The sequence below is a fragment of the Amblyraja radiata genome, chromosome 7 (assembly GCF_010909765.2).
Source record: "Amblyraja radiata isolate CabotCenter1 chromosome 7, sAmbRad1.1.pri, whole genome shotgun sequence".
Taxonomy (NCBI): domain Eukaryota; kingdom Metazoa; phylum Chordata; class Chondrichthyes; order Rajiformes; family Rajidae; genus Amblyraja; species Amblyraja radiata.
Window position 1 is genome coordinate 26,465,595 of NC_045962.1, and position 14,809 is coordinate 26,480,403.

General features: G+C 41.9%; 1 protein-coding gene across 4 annotated transcripts in view; it reads left to right on the top strand.

The window, feature by feature from the left end:
• wipf1 (WAS/WASL interacting protein family member 1) overlaps positions 1–14,809 on the top strand; it is a 102,909-nt gene that overhangs the window by 38,099 nt on the left and 50,001 nt on the right. Inside the window, exon 2 of one of the 4 annotated variants that reach the window (XM_033023920.1) lies at positions 12,803–12,872. The exons of the other annotated variants lie outside the window; for them this stretch is intronic. The gene's annotated coding sequence lies outside the window, so the exon portion shown is untranslated. The remainder of the gene's footprint in view (positions 1–12,802; positions 12,873–14,809) is intronic. 4 annotated transcript variants of the gene reach the window in all.

Genomic DNA, 14,809 nt, shown 5'->3' on the forward strand with positions numbered 1-14,809 from the left:
AACGATACTTTCCAAAATATCTGAAAAGCTGGCGAGATATTGTAAAAGCATAATTTAAGTTGGCATTATATTGAGGATGTAAGGGCTGAACACAAGGGAGTATAGCATACTGATCAGACAACTTTTTCCAGTCTTTGCTTTATTTCATCAGCCCCAGAAAATGTATTAAATTAGCTTGGCAACAGAGGGAAGGGACTAGTAAACATAGAAACATACAAACATGGAAAAAGGTGCAGGAGTTGGCCATTCAGCCCTTTGAGCCAGCACAGCCATTCAATATGATTGTGGCTGATCATCCAAAATCAGTACCCCGTTCCTGCTTTTTCCCCATATCCCTTGATTCTGTTTGCCCTAAGAGCTAAATGCAACTCTCTTGAAAACATCCAATGAATTGACCTCCATTGCCTTCTGTGGCAGAATTCCACAGATTCACAACTCTCTGGGTGTAAAAGATTTCCTCATCTCAGTCCTAAATGGCCTGCCCTTTATTCTAGGAAACCCACGCCATACTCTTATTTAGAATCAGAATCCGATTTTATTCGCCAAGTATGTTTTGCAACATACGAGGAATTTCACTGGCCAGGTCAGTCATACAATTAAAAGCAACAGACTCAAAATCACATTTTAATATGAACATCCACGACAGTGACTCCTACACATTCCTCACTGTGATGGAAGGCGAAATAAAGTTCAAGTCCTTCCTTTTTGTTCTTCCTCGGTCGTGGGCCTTGAGCCCTCCGCTGACGGGATGATCTTGATTCCTGTAGCCGGTGGCGTTCTGGCCCTCCTTGTCGAGGCGTTCTGCCACCCCCCGCGCCGGGCGATCAAACCTCGCGTCGGGGCTGATCGAACCTTTGATGGTTGGAGGTCCTGACTTGCCTCTCCCGACTGCGAGCCCTTGATGGTAAGTCCGCAGGCTGCGGTGGGAGCGATCTCAGGCAAGGGATCCACTCCGATGTTAAGTCCACGCCCTGGGTGGGGCTCACGACAGTCCGAGGCGGCTTCCAGCTCCAGCGATGGTAGGCCGCAGAGCTCGGAGAATGTGATCTGAAAAATGATCACATCTCCAGGAAGGTAGGAACTTGAAAAAAAAGTTTCCCCCGATCATTAAATCAATCGGTACGGTTGGGTGACAAAACATCCTTTATGATAGTTCTCAAACAGCTTTTTCCCCCGCTGTTATCAGACTTTAAATTGACATCTCGTAGGCTAAGGATGTATTTTCTATCTCTCAATCTACCTCGCTGCTTTTCTTGCACTTTAAAAAACAAACTCTCCTTTTCTTCAGCGGTAATACTATATTCCGCACTCTGTTTCTTTTGTCTTTTACCTGTTGTATTCCTGTATGGTTTGATTGAACTTGTGTATGACATAATTGGCCTGGATAGTGCACAAAACAAAGCTGTTTACTGTATCTCAGCACATATGACAATAATAAACCAATACCAATTTCAATGGTTTGCTGTGCTGCAGACCCAGAAACATTTCAGGAAAGATGGATGGCTCACCAAATATAACATTTTTTGAAAGAAAAGTCAACAAATACTGTTTATCATCATCCACCTTCAGTATTTTGTTGTGATGGTATTAGGAGGGATGACCCACGTGCAGATAATAAATATTTCAGGAAGAATTGCAGTGCTTTTTGTTCTTGCATTGCTGCCAATTATAACTGAGAAAGGGCCGTTGTTTAATTTAAAATGTTTGTGCTGCACTGAATCAAAAATGGTGGTGCTTTCCTATGATTTCCATAAGGCCTGGGCATAATCCTTCAGCACTGCGCTTAGAGAAGACAACCAGTTTTGAGATACAGTAACAAAACGGTTCCTGCGGCTCACCGGGTCCATGCTGACCAATGATCCCTGTAGCACTATCCTGCACACTAGGGACAATTTATAACTTTTTTACGAGTCTTGTTATTTTGGTTTCACCATGTAGAAATTACAGCAGTGTTTCTACGTAGCCCCCGCATTTCAGGGCGCCATGTTTGGGACACATGGCTTCACAGGCATTTGTCATTGCTCAGGTGTGTTTAATTGCCTCCTTAATGCAGGCATAAGAGAGCTCTCAGCAACTAGTCTTTCCTCCAGTCTTTCCATCACTTTTGGAAACTTTTATTGCTGTTTATAAACATGAGGACCAAAGATGTTCCAATGAAAGTCAAATAATTCATTAAGAGACTGAGAAACAAGAGACATCAGCCAAACCTTAGGCTGACCAAAATCAATTGTTTGGAACATCATTAAGAAGAAAGAGAGCATTGATGAGCTTACTAATCACAAAGGGACTGGCAGGCCAAGGAAGACCTTCACAGTTGACGACAGAAGAATTCTCTTTATGATAAAGAAAAATCCCCAAACACTTGTCCGACAGATCAGAAACACTCTTCAGGAGTCAGGTGTGGATTTGTCAATGACCACTGTCCGCAGAAGAATTAATGAACAGAAATACAGAGGCTACACTGCAAGATGCAAACCACTGGTTAGCTGCAAAAATATGACGGCCAGGTTACAGTTTGCCAAGAAGTACTTAAAAGAGCAACCACAGTTCTGGAAAAGGTCTTGTGGACAGATGAGACAAAGATGAAGCAAAGATTGCTTGTACCAGATTGATGGCAAGAGCAAAGAACTGCCCAAGATCCAAAGCATACCACCTCATCTCTGAAACACGGTGATAGGGGTGTTATGGCCTGGGCATATATGGCTGCTGAAGGTACTGGCTCACTTATCTTCATTGATGATATTACTGCCGATGGTAGTAACATAATAAATTCTGGTATGCATAGACACATCCTATCTGCACAAGTTCAAATAATTGCCTCAAAACCCATTGGCCAGCGGTTCATTCTATAGCAAGACAATGATCCCAAACATACTGCTAAAGTAACAAAGGAGTTTTTCAAAACTTAAAAAATGGTAAATTCTTGAGTGGCCAAGTCAATCACCCGATTTGAACTCAATTGAGCATGTCTTTTATATGCTGAAGAGAAAACTGAAGGGGACTAGCCCTCAAAATAAGCATAAGCTAAAGACTGCTTTTCAGGGTCCTTACCTGGTCGGAGAGGCAGCTTTTCTCCGGGCAGCATCTTCGACCCGTCCTCGCGGCCTACCATCGGGTCTGGAGCGGCGTTTCCTGAGGGGACTGCCCAGAACCTCAGCTTCGGCGGCGGCACAGGGCTGGAGCGCTATGTCGGAGTGGGCGATGCCTTGCCCGGGTAGCCGCGCTGGAACTCCGGAATGCTGAGACCGCCGATGAAACATCGCGAAGCTGCGGGATTGTGGTGCGGGCGGCGGCGCTGAATTTTAACATCGGGAGCCTGGGATCACTTGCTGAGATCGCCAGTGGTGGAGCTCCATCCAGCACGGCCTGTCGGCTCCGGAAGCCCCGGCCTCCGGTAAGAAAGCAGCCGTTCCAGGTTTCCCAGGCCGCTGAAAGGATTCTCCCGACGCCGGAGCACCATCATCCGGCGAGAACGGCCTGGAACATCGGGCCTCCGTAGAGGCGACTGCGGAGGCCTCAATAGGCCTGACTATGGGTGGACATGGGGATGGGGACTGGACTTTGTGCCTTCCCTCATAATGGGAACCATTGTGGGGGGATGTTTTTTATGTTTAAATTTCTTTATTACTGTCATGTTGTATTCTTTTTTTTTATGTGCTGCAATGGCAATACGCATTTCACTACACCAATTGGTGTATGTGACTAATAAAGAACCTTTGAACCTTATGGTGCCATGAAATGGGGGGGACTATGTATAAACACTACTGTAATTTCGACATGGTGAAATCAAAATGTATAAAAGTGGCCTTTATTAAAATCTGGCAATGTGATTTTTTTTTTAAATTACAAATAGAAAATTGATTTTTTTCTATTACAAATCTCAAATTGTGGAGTACAGAGGCAAATAAATAAATGATGGGTCTTTGTCCGAAATATTATGGAAGGGCACTATTATATTCCGGATCTCAGCCTAACTAAGAAAGCAACAGCCTTGGCTGACTCTCCTTGTACAGATAATTCTCCACCTCTGTCAAAATCCTCCAATTTTTCACACTTAGTTGCATGTGTTATCAAACCCTTCATTTAAAATGGTGACAAGAAATGTGCACATTGCTCTTCCTGTGGCAGGCCTAATGATTTCTGCAGTTCCAGAATGATCATGCCATTTTACATTCTATATCTTTGTCAGTATTAGGCAAGTTTCTTCTCCATTTTAAACACATCATCTTGAGAAAGTACTAATGTAGTGTTTCCATTTCAGTATCTGTAAGAACATACAGGTTTGCAATACTAGAAACAGGAAGAACTTGCAGGGTTTTGAGAAGTAATATGGTAAAGGAAATAAACTTCTTCATGCTTATGGCGTGCACAGCCTAAAGTTGTTGATCAAGGCCAGGACAACATCAGTTACTGGGTGGATGGCTATGATGCCCCCAGGGAAAAGCCTCAGTGGGTAGTCATTCACGATGTGTGGGATGGTCTGGTCTGGATGTCCATAATTGCAAGCAGGGCTGTCTGTCATTCCCCACTTATGCAGGTGATGGGCTGTTCTTGCATGGAGTGTGCGGATTCTGTTCAGGGTTAGCCATTGCTTGCGATGGAGGTCAAAACCCGGTGGTTTCACTGTGGGGTCTGTGATGCCAGTAATTCCCCATTATCATCTTTGGTTGAGTAGCCCCAGGATGAGTAATAAAGTCCTCTGCATGTACTTCTGGGTGGTGAAAAGTGGGTAGCATGGAGGCAGGCCACGTGACTCTTGGGGGTTTATATACACTTGTGACAGTGATATCCCCAATCCTCACAGTAGCAATGAAGATGTCATTGGAGCAAGATTCCCCAAGAACACAGAAATCATGTCGGTCATAACTCAAGTAAGTAACAATGCCGTATTTTTTGTGGCGTACAGCAGCAGCAAGCTCGAAGCCACAGATACAGAGGTTGGCAGCACATGAGGTGTCGGTGATGTGCGTCTATTGTAGAAGGAGGACTTCAGCATTAAGGTCCTTAGCAGATCTTGAGATGTATTCATTCTTTGCCCTGGACATTCCTTCCACATTTAGCTGGTAGATACAAAGAAATTTCCCGAGATTTGGCCCTGGGAAAGGCCGCTTGGGCTATGAGTCACTAGGAGCAAAGAGTAGGAGTAAAGCAAAGAGTAGGAGTAAACGGGTCCTTTTCACAATGGCAGGCAGTGACTAGTAGGGTACCACAAGGCTCAGTTCTGGGACCCCAGCTATTTACGATATATATTAATGATTTGGACGAGGGAATTGAATGCAACATCTCCAAGTTTGCGGATGACACAAAGCTGGGGGGCAGTGTTAGCTGTGAGGAGGATGCTAGGAGGCTGCAAGGTGACTTGGATAGGCTGGGTAAGTGGGCAAATGCATGGCAGATGCAGTATAATGTGGAGAAATGTGAGGTTATCCACTTTGGTGGCAAAAACAGGAAAGTAGACTATTATCTGAATGGTGGCCGATTAGGAAAGGGGGAGATGCAACGAGACCTGGGTGTCATGGTACACCAGTCATTAAAAGTAGGCAAAGGTACACAAAATTGCTGGGGAAACTCAGCGGGTGCAGCAGCATCTATGGAGCGAAGGAAATAGGCGACGTTTCGGGCCGAAACCCTTCTTCAGACTGTGAAAGGCCGCTTGGGCTATGAGTTAAAAGGAATTAAAAGTAGGCATGCAGGTGCAGCAGGCAGTGAAGAAGGCGAATGGTATGTTAGCATTCATAGCAAAAGGATTTGAGTATAGGAGCAGGGAGGTTCTACTGCAGTTGTACAGGGTCTTGGTGAGACCACACCTGGAGTATTGCGTACAGTTTTGGGCTCCTAATCTGAGGAAAGACATTCTTGCCATAGAGGGAGTACAGAGAAGGTTCACCAGACTGATTCCTGGGATGTCAGGACTTTCATATGAAAAAAGACTGGATAGACTCGGTTTGTACTCGCTAGAATTTAGAAGATTGAGGGGGGATCTTATAGAAACGTACAAAATTCTTAAGGGGTTGGACAGGATAGATGCAGGAAGATTGTTCCCGATGTTGGGGAAGTCCAGAACAAGAGGTCACAGTTTAAGGATAAAGGGGAAATCTTTTAGGACCGAGATGAGGAAAACTTTTTTCACACAGAGAGTGGTGAATCTGTGGAATTCTCTCCCGCAGAAGGTAGTTGAGGCCAGTTCATTGGCTATATTTAAGAGGGCGTTAGATGTGGCCCTTGTGGCTAAAGGGATCAGGGGGTATGGAGAGAAGGCAGGTACAGGATACTGAGTTGGATGATCAGCCATGATCATATTGAATGGCGGTGCAGGCTCGAAGGGCCGAATGGCCTACTCCTGCACCTATTTTCTATGTTTCTATGAGCATGGTCAAAAGTGACACCAAAACACGACACCTATTTGTTTGTGCACGTCGGGTTGATTGCATTAGTGGAAACAGGGTGGACCATGTGAGGGTTGCAGGGAAATGATAAATAACTGGAATGGTAAACAATTCCAGGTAAAAAAAATCCTTCTAACTTCAGGGTAGATTCCCAGAAGCACAGCTCAGAATGGAAAGTTTTAGTTGCTCAAAAGAAGGAAGCTATGAAAAGATTGTCCGATACTATTTAAAACATTACTTGAGCAATCGCCAGGACCTTTGTGAAATTATTGCAGAAATTAAGTCATTTGGGAACTGATGAAGTGGCAGAATTGGTGACACGACAAGCTGCGGCTGTTGAAATGTCCTCGTATTTAGGCAGCCAGCGGCCCTTGTTTATGAACTTTTAAGGCCTCAGCATTTGTATTTTAGTTGCACGAAGTCTAGGGGCTTGAAGTATAATTCCACAACATTTTATGGCCCAATAGCTCAACCAAGCACAGAGCTAGAAAAAGGAACAATAGGACAACGGTGACTTTGTGGTTGCTTGATGGAATTTGTCGCGAAAAGCCAAATCTGGTAATTGTGGCAACATAACTGGTTTTCTAGTAAATCAATATTGCATTGAGTCCTTAACACATTTGCAGAAACAAGGAACTACAGATGCTGGTTTACAAAGAAAAAAATCACAAAGTACTGGAGTAACTCAGCTGGCCAGGCAGCATCTCTGGAGAACATGAATAGGTGACATTTTGGGTCTCGAACTTTCTTCAGACTGATTGGAAGGAGGCGTGGGGGGGTGGGAAAGAAAGCTGGAAGGAAGGAGACACAGGAAAGAAAGGGGGGGAAGGAAATAAAGTGGTGTGTGGGGGGGGGGGGGGGGGGGGTTCGAGGTCACCTAAAATTGGACAATTCAATCTTTATACCATTGGGTTGTAATCTACCCAAGCGGATTAGGAGGTGCTGTTCTTCCACCATGTTCCTCCTAATTACACACTCAGTTGCTTCCATTGTGTAAGTCTTGTTATATGTGTTTGCAACACCATATTCCTGAATGATACACATTGTTGTGGGAAGGGATTACTGAGCAGATAAAGGATAAAATTCAAGGATGTGCGTAAAGCTTCCTTTAGACTTTTCCTTGGCGTGTCGTAGTGGCACAGTGGTAAAGATGCAGCCTGACAGCACCAGAGACCCGGGTTTGATCCTGACTATAGGTGTTGTATTTATGAGCGCGGAAACAGGCCCTTCGGCCCATCGGGTTTGCGCCGACCAGCGATCCCCGCACATTAACACTATCCTACACACACACGGGACAATTTTTACATTTACCAAGCCAATTAACCTACAAACCTGTACGTCTTTGGAGTGTGGGAGGAAACCGAAGATCTCGGAGAAAACCCACGCAGGTCACGGGGAGAACGTACCAACTCGGTACCGACAGCACCCATAGTCAGGGTTGAACCCGGGTCTCCGGCACTGCATTCTCCGGTTTCCTCTCACTGTAAATTGTAAATTGTCCCTAGAGTGTAGGATAGTGTTGGGGTGATTGCTGGTCGGCGTGGATTCGGTGGGTCAAAGGTCCTGTTTCCACATTGTATGACTCTATTACTCCATGACTGACTCTATAAATCCGGAGTGAAAACAAGTCGTTCTGCACCATGAGGGACTGTTCAAGAAGAAAAAAGTTGCTGCACATAATGAAAAGTAGCTGATTGTATTTGTTGCCTTTTGTTATCTCTTACTCCATCTCTTCTACCACTGCAAAAGCTGCAAAGAAATTAATCAAATTAATGCATTTATATATTGAATAATTCTGTTAATAATTTAGTTTTTAAATTTATGGTCCAAAACAAGGGGGATGCTAAATTTCAGATTGCAGTCCATATAAAATGAATACGACCTTCCAACCTTTTGGAATTTGCTGTGAATCTGATGCACATTTCATTCTCCCCATATCTCTACACAGGACCCATTTACATGGGATGGTTAGGGTGTACCTTGATGATATCCAGCATCTTCTTTGACAGACACCAGTGATCAACGCTTTGTGCTTCACTTGACATGCCATCATCTGCAGTTCCGTGTGTCATTAGTAGTCAGACTTTTGTTAATTCACATTCTAAAGCAGAGATGGGTACATTGCAATACATATGCAGCTTCAGTTTCTAAAGTGCATCAACACGGCCAGTGGTGTGGGGTCAGGAAGTTGGAGATGGTAGGTTTATGTCAGTTTGTAGGCATTTTTTCTTTACTACATCATCTGCCGATGATCTTCCTCTTTTGGATTCTCTCTCCATTATCATTTTTATCTGGTTTTGGGAAATTGCCTCAAACTAACTACATTGTCTTGGGTCTGTTACAAAAAATGCCAATCTGTAATAAAGTGATCCAAACTAAATTATAATTGGATCATTTATGGTTAAACCAAACATTTGGTACAGGTTTGTGTTGTTGCAGCAATTCTGTACATTTTTCACAATCTTTTATTGATGTGAAGAATACCAAATTTCAACTGCTGTTTTGGATGAATAATTGATGCTGCTTAATATAGACCAAGGGATCATGTTGCAGGAATGCTGCCAGGATTAGAGGGTATCTGCTCCAAGGAGAGGTGGCACAAACGTGCGTTGTCTTCTCTGCAGCATCAGAGGCTGAGGGGACACCTGACAGAAGTATATAAGATTATGAGAGGCATAGATGGGGTAGACAGTCAGAACGTTTTCTCAGGATGGAAATGTCAAAGACTAAAGGGCATAGCTGAAAGGTAAATGGGGAACATTTCTTTCAGACAGCACCAACTGCCTCTCTTTGACCTCTCCTTCATTTTTGGCTCTCTTTATGTGAAAACATGCTTATTTGGGCAGTTGCTGGTTAAGATGGTTCTATAAAAACTATGAATTTCATGGTTCTTGTCCAATATTGCATTAAAAGTCTCTCACAATAACTTAACTGGTGTATGAAATTGAGCAAACAAATTAATATGACAAGCATGTGATTCTCATTTCACAGCGAGGCTGAACGGATGTCAAAAAACAAAGTTATTGTCAGTGTACTTAATGTAGAAATAATAGGCCTTTAAATTATTATGTTTTATAAATAAAAATGCACTGTGGGTGCAAGATTTTCTCAATAGTGATATACCCAACACAGATGGCTGGTGACTTGTTCCTCTGTTGCGACAGTCATTCACTGCGTTCTGTTTCATCTGGAGTTGGAATTTTGCAGAGTCCTTGCCGAAACCTGACGGAGAGATCTCCAGAGAAAGGGGAGGATAATGTACTCATTGCAGCCCTCATGTCCATGGCTACCTTTTTATGGGTGGCTTCATCCTGCTGCACACAAGTGTCGATGACTGCTTCCATCCCTGTTGTTATTTGAAAGTAGATTAATTTGTTATATCCCTTTTATTTTTAACACAATATACCTGGGCAATTTTCAACTTTGTTAGATGGACACCGGTGCAATAAGTGTATTGGAACAGTTTGGCTAGAGATGCAGCATCTTCTGCTGCATGGGTGTGGTCCCAGAGCCTTTGCCACAACCAGTGCTCTCAGGGGTAGCTTGATGTCATGTAGAGTGAACCAAATTGGCTGAAGATTGGCTTTTATGACACTGGGCATCTCCATACAAAGCCCTTTCCTTAGAGGTATTCAAAATGTTTAAATTTGTAAAGAGACAATGTATGTTGGTTTAGTTTGGAGACAAAGCATGAAAACAGATCCTTTGGCCTATTGAGTCTATACTGACAATCGGTCACCTTTCGCACCAGTTCTATGTTATCCTACTTTCTCATCCCAATTTAGAGGCCATTTAACCTACAAACTCATATGTCTTTGGGATGTGGGAGGAAACTGGAGCATTCTGAAGAAACCCATACAGTCACAGGGAGAAGGTGCAAACACCACACAGACAGCACCCAAGGTCAGAATCGTACCTGGGTCTCAGGTGCCGTGAGAAAGCAGTTCTACCAGTTGTCTCACTTAACTCCAATGCATAGAAGAATACCCCTCATACCTCCGAAGATTTGGCACCTAATTATTTTGTTGGTTTGTATTGTGAAGTGTGGATATCCAGTTAGAGAATGTGTCTTTGCCAAGAAGAGCCACAGAAGTACATGAACAGCGGCACAACCTGAGAGTTTTTGCTGCACTGGCTGTTCTTGGAGGAACAGATGGAAACAAATCTCAGCTACTGCAGGGGATACATGAATGCAGTGAGGGATGTCATCTTTTCTTCCCAAAATGCATGTATTCTAGAGCAAGGTGTGACCACTGTCGAGTACCACAAATTGGCAGTCAATGGCCCAGGACCACTATATATGTAAAGATTTGTGTCATATCTTGGGGCAGCCACTGCAAGGGTTATAAGAGGCTGCTCACAGAGTAGGGCTTTCTCTCATTGCATACAAAGTCAGTATTGAAACCCCATGCACACAATTTGGTGGGGGGCGGTGTTAGTGAATTAAAACTAATGATGAGCTAATATTAAATAAAGGGAAGAGAGTGTTCTGAAAATTTTGCCTTTGCTTGTTCACTGCGGAAGAAAGGAATCGTGTTTTTTAAATAAAGTGTATATTGAAATTAAAAATAGCTAACTTCCTGTTCACTTGCTGAACTGAAAAGGTCAGAAACAGGCTGTTATGTGAAGAAATTCCAAAGTAGTTTCTTTGCTGGGGTAATCATGTCATACGCTGACTCTTTTGCTGTTATTATCTTACAAAATCCGGGCAAAGAATAATAAAATTAAAATTAAAAATATGAACATCGCAGGTGTTGAAAATTTGAAATATGAAACAGGAAATGTTAATAATACTTCACAGGTCTGGCAATATTTAGGTAGAGAGAAATGAAATTAACATTTCAGGTGATGGGTTTGCACACGTTCTGTGGATCTAAGATCATCGATCTGAAATGTTAACTGTTTCTCTCTTTACAGATGTTACCTGACCTGCAGAATATTTGCAGCATGTTCTGTTTTTAATTACAAATACTAAAACGTTATTTTCTTGCAGCTACATTATTGAAACCTGCCCATTCTTTTGCCATCAAAATTATATCATTGCAATATGTTTTATAACTCATGGAAAATAATAATTGAAGCTGGATTTACCTTGTAACAACTGTTACTCTGGGGCAGTGAGCTGCATCATGAGGCTTTTCAATTTTACTTGTATTAGGAATACTTGATTCCAAATAACTTCATGTACATTTTTACAGTTGTACAGAGATCTCAATGAATCTGTCCTGCCACCCAAGGTTACCATTCTTCCCACACTCATCTGGTCCAGGTGCTGAAAACTGATTACACTGATCCTCCATATTCAGAAGTTGGGTGGCAAAATGTGCTAAGACATCACAGGCATGTAGGCCTCTGCAGCTGAGACCATGCCTCTGAATGTCCTGAGTCTTAGACAAGAGATAATTTGAGGATCAGGCTCCTATAAAAGCACCCTGTACACTAACCTACACACTCGGTCAATTAACCTACAACTCTGTACGTCTTTGAACTGTGGGAGGAAACCAGAGCACCCGGAGAAAACCGACGCGGTCAAAAGGAGAACGTACAAACCCCGCACAGACAGCACCCATAGTTGGGATCAAACCCAAGTCTCTGACGTTGGAAGGCAGCAACTATACCGCTGGGTCACGCAGATGGATGATATACATTCACAACCAAATACAATAGACATAAATTATTTTTAAAAAGAAGCTTAAATTGATCATACATTAAAACACTAAGAAATAATTTAAAAGGTTAAAATAAGTAAAGTTAAAAATAACTAATTTATTTTCTATCTGGTTGGGAATTTACTGTCAAATATATGGTGGTGCAGATTCTAAAGTAGGTCAGCATAATGATGGGCCTTTAGAATCCACGGAGTGCAGTGACAGAATGCTCAAGTCTCAGTGTTACATGATCACTACTCTAAGACCTGAATATAAACAGCTGAAGACCAAAGTGGAAACACTGACTTGCCAAGTCAGCGAGAGAGACTCCAATGAATGTTATTGCATTTCTAATCACACTCCATATATCTAGATTCCCTTGCGTTTGGATTAAACTTTCTATATAGTTTGGATTTTGTTATACTTATCTGAGGGAAGAATTTTATTAGTGTATACTGTTACAAGAAAGCTGTTATTAAATGCCACATGGATCAAACTTAATAGAAATCTTTCTGCGTGCTGGTTGAAATGTGTTTTACTTATGTGACTAACTATAGTTGGATGCATTTTTTGCAAGTTTTCACTGTCCGTTATGTATTGCACAAAAACAATTATAACTCAGTCCTACCTCAGTTTAACAGAATTACCATATTGACACACGTGAAGTGATGCAAGTTGCATGACTGAAAAAATCACTTTGTCAAATAATTGTTGGGTTTTGTTGCCGAAATGTTTGGTGCCTGCATTTTAATATTTCCTGTTTTACAGGAAAGCAAAATCTTGCATCTATCCAATAGCGTTTGCCAATTACAATGCACCTCAAAAATGTTCTGCCTCTGTAAGTGTACTTACTGTTATTTGTGTGGACTTAGGTGGCAAGTAATTTACATGTAAAAATTAAGATGAAAATTAATGCTGATTTCTGTTGTTATTATGATCCTGTTTGAGAGATAAATGATTGTCTGAACATGTTCACCTGAACAGATGGGTGAGAGCTTAATCTAACATTTAAATAAAGGCACAGTAAATGTAGATTGTTGTGATTCATGGGATCAGGCTGCTTTCAAAGCTGAGAGCTTTTTTAAAAAATGGACATGATTTAGAATTGAGGTACAGCATGGAAACGGGCCATTTGGCCCATCTAATCTGCGCCGTCCAGCGATCACCCCGTATACTAATCTACACACACTAAGGACCATTTTACAACTTGCTGAAGCCAATTAACCTACAAAACTGCACATCTGTATTTCAGTTGACTGCATAACTATCCATTGATTACAAAGTGCTTTCTAAAGTGTTTATTCTAGCATACACATATCATGAGAAAATTAAACACCTTATTGTGAGAGAAAGGAATGAAGGATTTCACAGACCTTTTAAGCTTATACAATCAACCTTGTTGAAGTAGCAGAATGACATGAATGGCTTTTTGGGGATTAATCGTCTCCTGTAACCAAAGTTAATGCTACCTTCTGCATAATATCCAAAATCCCAGCAGAGAACAAACACCAAACACGTGTCAAACTGAGTCTCCAATCAGCAGCCCGTATATGTGCTACATCAATGTTTTAGCCATTTTTGGGTGCTTAATAATATGTTGGTGACTGTCTGCAAAACTGTAGTGTAATAATTTAAAAATATCTGCTGAATTCTATAGGATTGGGATATAATGCAAACTACTTCCATGGTAAAATAGGAGCTGTGGTATTTGCATAGAAGATGGAAAAGGAATCTATTTCCAAACTATACAAATACGCAAAGTTTAAACACCAAGTTACAGTGCATTTCTGTGTGTGGGGACTTCTCTGAGAAGCCTCCAGCCAATTTCATGGCTGTTATTCTTTCAAATATCTCACAATTCAGACGATCGGCTGCCCTTACCCGTTGCTTCATCATGTGCTGTATCTGTGGAAGAGTTTCCAGTTCCTACATTGATCACACTCAGTACCCACAGCAGCGGAACAGAAGTAAATTATCCTCAATCCTGAGGGACTGCTTAAGAAGAAAATATGTTGCCATTCACTTAACTGGATCAGAAGCAAAAATAGCTGTTGAAGCCATTTAAAATAATTTATAGCTTTTCAGGCTCATATCTGCATTCAACAATTTTGCAGGTGAATTGGTTAGTTTTGTGCCAAGTTTTCATTACAGGTTTGTGCTTGAGCCATTAAGTAGTTTTCTGCTTTAGATATGCATCACCCTATGTAATTACTGCATGATGTGCTAAATGTGGTACATGTATTTAGACAGTATAGAAGATATACCATATATACCTATATACCAAATACAGCAAAAGCATGCCAATATGTTTGAATAAGAAGTGCATTAGAAGAAATCAAATTGAGTTAAAGGGACATAAAGCAGACAGTAAACCAGTTTTAACTACTTATTCTTGAACAAAGTGTGTAATACTAGTAAGGCTCGTATCCAAACTCATCCAGCTTTCTCCCCCCTCCCCCAACACTCTTTTCCCCACAAGTACAATCAGTCTAAAGGAAGGCCTTAATCCAAAACATCATCTGTTTATCCTCTCCACGGATGCTGCTGAGTTCCTCCCAGCATTTATTGTTCATCTAGTGTGCCCGTGAAGATGATGTTGAGCCACTACTGTTGGAACATTGAAGCTCTTAGCAATTGATTAGACATGTTATGGAAGGATATTGGCAATGAACATAAAAATGTTGAATATAATTTTTCCCTGTAACTCCACTTCAATTAAGTGTGAGAGGGGGGTAATGCTGAAGGGAATGATATTGTCAACTTCAATTTGGAAAA